This window comes from Gekko japonicus, unplaced genomic scaffold, assembly GCF_001447785.1.
Source record: "Gekko japonicus isolate JY-2015 unplaced genomic scaffold, Gekko_japonicus_V1.1 scaffold1521, whole genome shotgun sequence".
Classification (NCBI taxonomy): Eukaryota; Metazoa; Chordata; class Lepidosauria; order Squamata; family Gekkonidae; genus Gekko; species Gekko japonicus.
In genome coordinates, this window is record NW_015162528.1 from 105,728 (window position 1) to 111,727 (window position 6,000).

General features: G+C 40.5%; 1 pseudogene; it reads left to right on the plus strand.

Annotated features, from left to right (window-relative positions):
* LOC107106171 overlaps nucleotides 1-5,578 on the plus strand; it is a 69,987-nt pseudogene extending 64,409 nt beyond the window's left edge.
* Nucleotides 5,579-6,000: the final 422 nt, after the last annotated feature.

Sequence of the window (6,000 nt, forward strand, 5' to 3'; positions counted from 1 at the left end):
ATGCAGTGCATTGTCTCTGAGCCAATCAAGGATGATACTATGCAGCATGAACATGGACTATGTTATCTGATTGGATGAGATGTCTCTCAACACATATTTGCTTTCTCCTCTCAATGTCATTTCCCGAGACCTCTCACTGCCTATCACAAGATAGCCTCTTGCTCGGAATCTGAACATTTTTCCCCACAGTGTATATTGCCACCCAATCCATGTGGATTGGATGGGGAGCTAAAAAAAATGCATGCCAGCACTGAAACATTTCAGTGCTGGAGGGCACCTGCACTGAAACAAACAGTCAGTCCCATTGGGAGGCCTGACATCAGCTCCTGTAGCTCTGCTTATACAGGAAGCTGATTCAAGTTGAACTCTGTAGAGATCATTGCAAGATCTCCCGCTCTGCCCTCCCCCCAAAAAAACCTTTAATGAAAAGAGAAATTGTAAGCTGTCTGGAAGGGTGCTGCTTTGATATCCACCAAGTTTGCCCAGGCAATATACCAGAGGGAAATTGACTAAATGGTGAGAAGGCATGTTCAGTGATTCTGAGTCAATCTCCAAGGCCATCTCCGGGGGAGGGGAGAATTCTGCAACTCCACTTCCTTAAAAACCAGCTCTTGAGATCTTTACTAGAACAATGCAGAGAGAGACTGAAGAAGATATACATATTAATCATAAGCCTTTGTGGAGGAAGGGAGGGGAAGGAAAGAGCAATCAGAGTAGATGTACTGAAGCCACTGGGGCTACTTTCATGTAAGGGGATCACACCTTGCCCATGTGTTCTGGGGCAGGCTCATTCTCGAAGCTTCTCCCCAGTGCCTGTAGAGAAGGTTTAAGTCAACTAGCATGCATCTGACTATGTTCATTATTGAGCAACTCTTGTATTCAGCAACCCCATTCTGTTCTGGTGTGTGGGGTACAGTAAGTTTGCATAGGATTCCATGCTCCCTTAGAAATACCTGCACTAATCTAGACATGTGCTCAGCACCATGGTCAGACTGGATGGCTTGGAGTTTCCTGTTGAACTTGTTAGAAACATGGAAACGTAGTCTCTCAGCTTCTGCTCAGTATGCAGTTTTTCCTTCAACAAGCAACTCACAGTATGTCTTGAAAAATCATCATTAAAAGATTACAGATAAATGTTATTTCCAGTTGATGCTGGTATGATAGGCCCACATAAGTCAACGTAAATTAGTTCAAGTGTTTGCTTAGAGCATCTCTGACTTAGTTTGGGAATAGAAGGCCAAGTTGCCATTCTCTTTATGCAACTTGCACAAAACGTATCGTTGGCATACTCACTTATATTGATAACATGTTACCAAGTTATTTCTTTGTAGTTTCAAGATGGCTTCTGGGTCACAATGAGCAAATCTCCTGTGTCAAAATTCCAGGGACTTCTGGTCAGCAATTGTCTTGGCTGCATAGGCCTTTGGTTCCCAGCAGTCTAGCTCAAAGACTCCATTTCTGAGAGCACCTTTGGAATATAGCTCACCTTGGCATGAGACAGTACCTATGTTATTCTCAAAGTGTATGGCAAATCCTTTTTCTAAGATTGTGGGCATGCATTGCAAATTTGCTTTTAAATAAAAAATGTGTAAAACAGAGGTGCCAAACTCATTTGTCATGAGGGCCAGATCTGACAAAAATGTCACTTTGTTGGACAGAGCCACATGTGCCATAAAATGTAATACCAGGTACCAGAGATATAAACTTTATAAAGGACACAGGCAAAGCCAATCAACGATATTATTTCTTATTCAAAATACCTTCATGCTTAAAACATTATCACTCTTACAGTATTTCTTTACAGTATCTGCCTGATGCCTACCCTCCCACTTCCACTGCCTGTTATGCATTAGCACTGGGACAGTATACAGAGACATAATGCACAGCCTTTGTCATCTGAAAATAAAGATAATGACCAGTTACTTGCGGGCCAGATAAGAGCCCTGAATGGGCCAATTCTGGCCCATGGGCTGTGTGTTTCACACCCCTGGTATAAAACCATCATCTGTAGTATTCTCAGTTCCATTATCATCTATATGGCAATTTAGTGAAACTTTCTTTTTCCTTATATGTCTACTTGATCTCCATTGGCTAGGCACACTTTTCCTAAAGCATTTGTGTCCATCAAACAAACTGATATCTGATATAATTTGTATGGAGGTACCACTATCAATTAGCCAAGGCTTGAGATTTTCATTTGTTTATACTAAATGAGATACACAATAGTTAAATTAATTTCTTTGGGATAAATTATTTTGTTTCTGTGTTTGAGTGTGAGGTTGCTTGCTGGTGCTGGCATTTGCATTTCTATTGAGTAAGCATTCCATCTGGATATGACCTGGCTTGAAACAAATGAAGCAGTGAGGGAGATTTCTTTTGTCTTTGAAGTTGGGCTTTCTGTGGTCAATTGGCTTAGATTCTGCCCTCCCCCTTAATCTGGCCTCTTGGATGATGTAACTTGAGTCAGTCTTGATTTTGTGCTGCTCATGATAGCCCTTTTGTTTACCATGCTCACCTTTTATCAGCCCCAGAATATCCTTCAACTTAGAATCTTTCCCATTAAATGTTGTAATGAATGCAGAATAAGATTCAGGCACAGAACTTAGAAACAGTCCAATTTGCAAATCCTCATCCACCAGGTATTTGGTTCAGGACAGCGATGGGACAGTATGACATTTGGCACTCTCATATACTCTCCTTATCCCTCGCACACACGCACCCCCGCTGGAGACTGGGGAACTGAATTTTCCCCAGCCATCTTGGACTGCATATTGTTTTATTTATTGATCTGTTTCTGGATAGATTTAATGTTGGTTTTAATTTAAATTATTAACTGTATGCTATTCTGTTGTAAGTCACCCTGAGCCCTACTTGTGGGAAGGGTGGCCTAATAAATCTAATTTAATAAATAAAATAAATCTAGCATTTCCACTTTCTTGTAGCCTGATTCAGAAAAGTTCTCTAAAGAAGAGAAAAGAAGCCTAATCTAAAGAGTACTTTCTCTATCAGAAATCCGGCATCATGTGTATGGGAGGGCTTTGTCGCTACAGGATCAGAGGGCATCTCCCAAGTTAAGACAAAGAGAGGCATCCCATTCAAGGAGATGACACCTATACACACTTAGAATGATATAGCAAACACCCCCCCCCCCATGTCCAGGTATACTGAGTTGTTCACTCCAGCAATTTCATCACTCCAAATATCTGGAAGACTTCACCCAGTGTTTTCACACACATTTTAAATATCCTCAGAATCCATATACACCTCATCATCTATTGTGTGCCCCCATATTAATTTATTTAACTGCCCTAGCTGATGGAGAAACTTCTGGTGGTGGAATATGCCCCAGAATTTCATTTTACCTATTCCATTTGAACTACCTGTTTCCTTCTCAGTGTGCTTTCTACACACTATTACCATCACTAACTGATCTAATCTAGTGCCTTTTCTTAGTCTGACAGATTGAACTGTGGCCATTTACACAGTGAACATATTATGCTGTATGATTCAGAGCCAATAGATACACAATAATGCTAAATGCTTGGATTGTGGGACCAGGGGTTAGTCTTTGTATGGGTTCAGATGTGTTTTCATTTTGTGTGTGTGTTTAATTCCTAAAGAGGATAGTGGGTGGATGATTGCTAAAGCAATCTGTTTTGCCTGCTGGGCAAGCATAACAAGGCACTTTGACAAGTGATCCTAGCCAAATTGGTGGGTGGACGATTTTGCAAGAGCTTTGTTATGCTTGCCTAAGATACAGTTGAGAGCCTATTGTATTAAAAACAGCACTTATTAGAAAATAGCCCAGCCATCCTCCCACCAATGCTGCAATCTCAGAAAGACTAATAGTGATATCCTAAACAGAGTTGCTCTTTTAAAGCCCACTGACTTCAGTGGATTTATAAGGGTATAACTCTGTTCATGATTATACTGTTAAAAGACTATTCTAAGTGCTCAGGACATTGCTGGGTGAGTGAGTGGGTGACTCAGAAAGTGCTTTGTTATGACTCCTTGGCAGTTAGAACCAAATACTTCTGCAATCATCCACCCACAGGTCACACAGTTTTTTAAGCAATTAAAGAGAAGTCTCCAGGTTAAGGAAGAGTAGCTTTCTTCCTTCTTTTTTTCTTTTCTTTCCCTTTTTGTGACGGGACATGGGTGGGCGCCAGATGCCACCGGAATTGTGATCAGACGCCCGCCTTTGCCCCGCGGTTTCTGGAAACTAGTACCTCCGAGGTACTAGTTTTTTACCCCGCATCTTCGGCAGGAAGCCTCAGGTGCGCCACGGGAGCTCTACGCTTCCCAGATGTGGCGGTTAGATCGTGCCTGGAAAATCCGCCTATATTCCGTCTCTCTAGCGTGCCTAAAGCTCCATGTGACCGGGGCCAGCTTTAATTAAATGTCATATAATTATTAACAAATTCACCTAATTTTCTGTCATCTTTAAAAAAATGGCACATAAGTGGTGTTAGAATAGCATGAAATGTTGTAAAAGAAACCAATAAATTGGGAACACTGACAATTAAAAGAGGCAAAATTTAAAAACAAATTAAATGACAATATATGGGGGGAAATGTAAAATGAAAGATATGTATATTTCTAAAAACTAGCAACAAAAGTGATAAAAGCATCAGATAGACATTCCATTAAAGAAAAAAAATATTTTAACTGATGTGGAGAAATGCCCTCCACCCAAGAATTCACCCCAATATATCAATTGTTGTAACTGCTCTCTGTTCCTGTATAGGAGGAGCAGAAATCAGGGGTTTAAATGGCTCGGAGCCATGAATGGCCATGAATTGTGTTAAAATTTGTGGAAGTTCATGGCAGCTCTTTAGTTTGTGAACAATGCTTTGTGAACCACAGACCAGCCAAAATTCATGATGAACTTAAGTTACTGTGCCAGTTTATGTCCATCCCTAATTTAGACATCATTTAGGATAAATTCTGAGCACTGGGTAGAGAAAGGGGACTGCATGTTTACTCTTTTTCTTGTTCCCTTCTTCAGCTTGAAATGCTTGAACAGAATCCAAGTAATTGTATTCATTTATTAAACTTCCTTGATCATTCTTCATTTATTAAACTTCCTTAATTGTTTCACTGTACATTCATTATTGATACCAGTTCAAGAGATGGACTGCTGGCTGTTGGGTTTATCGACCTTAGAGGATCCTTTGATTCTGTGCCCAAAGACTCTGGAATAAATTGAATATTTTATCTATTGATAAATGCCTTCTCTTTTTGATTAAACAACTATATGATAAGCCTACTCCTCAAGTGAGATGTGGCTCATCTGGCAAACTGACCAGAGCTATCCCTCTGAGCAGAGGAGTTAAACAAGGATGCATCCTTGCCCTGTTGTTATTTAATTTGTACATGAATTTTCTCACATTTCTGGAGATGAATTTCATCCACCCTGTCTGGGTTCATGTAACCTTTTCTCTTATATGCAGATGATACTGCCATTCTGTCAAGATCTGTGGTTGGCCTACACAAGTTCATAGGTTCCTTTGTGGAGTATTGCTCAAATGAGGGCTTAGATATTAATGTAACCATCAAAGGTTATTCTTTTCAGTAAAAAATGAAGGATACATACAAGTGGGTAGTAGCAGATCAACCTATGAATCAACTAGACCATTTTAAATACCCAGGAATTACCTTTCAAGCAAACCTCTCCTGGAAGGTGCTCTTGAACTCCACTGTAGGAGCTGCTACCAGTACTGAAAAGGCCATCTCAAGATTCTCCTGTTTTTCTGGTGGCCAATGCATTCCTGTGGCAGTCAAAGTTTTCAAGACCAGAGTTGTTGGGCAGATGTTATATGCTGCCAGGGTCTGGATCAGAGCAGTATCAGACAATATTGATAGACCACTATTAAGATTCCTATATAATATCTTAGGAATTCCTCAGTGTGTATCCAGAATAGCTCTGAGAGCTGAAGTTGGGGAGCTGTCCTTCGAAGCAAAGACCTGTGGACATCAAAATTCAGGATATCAAAATCA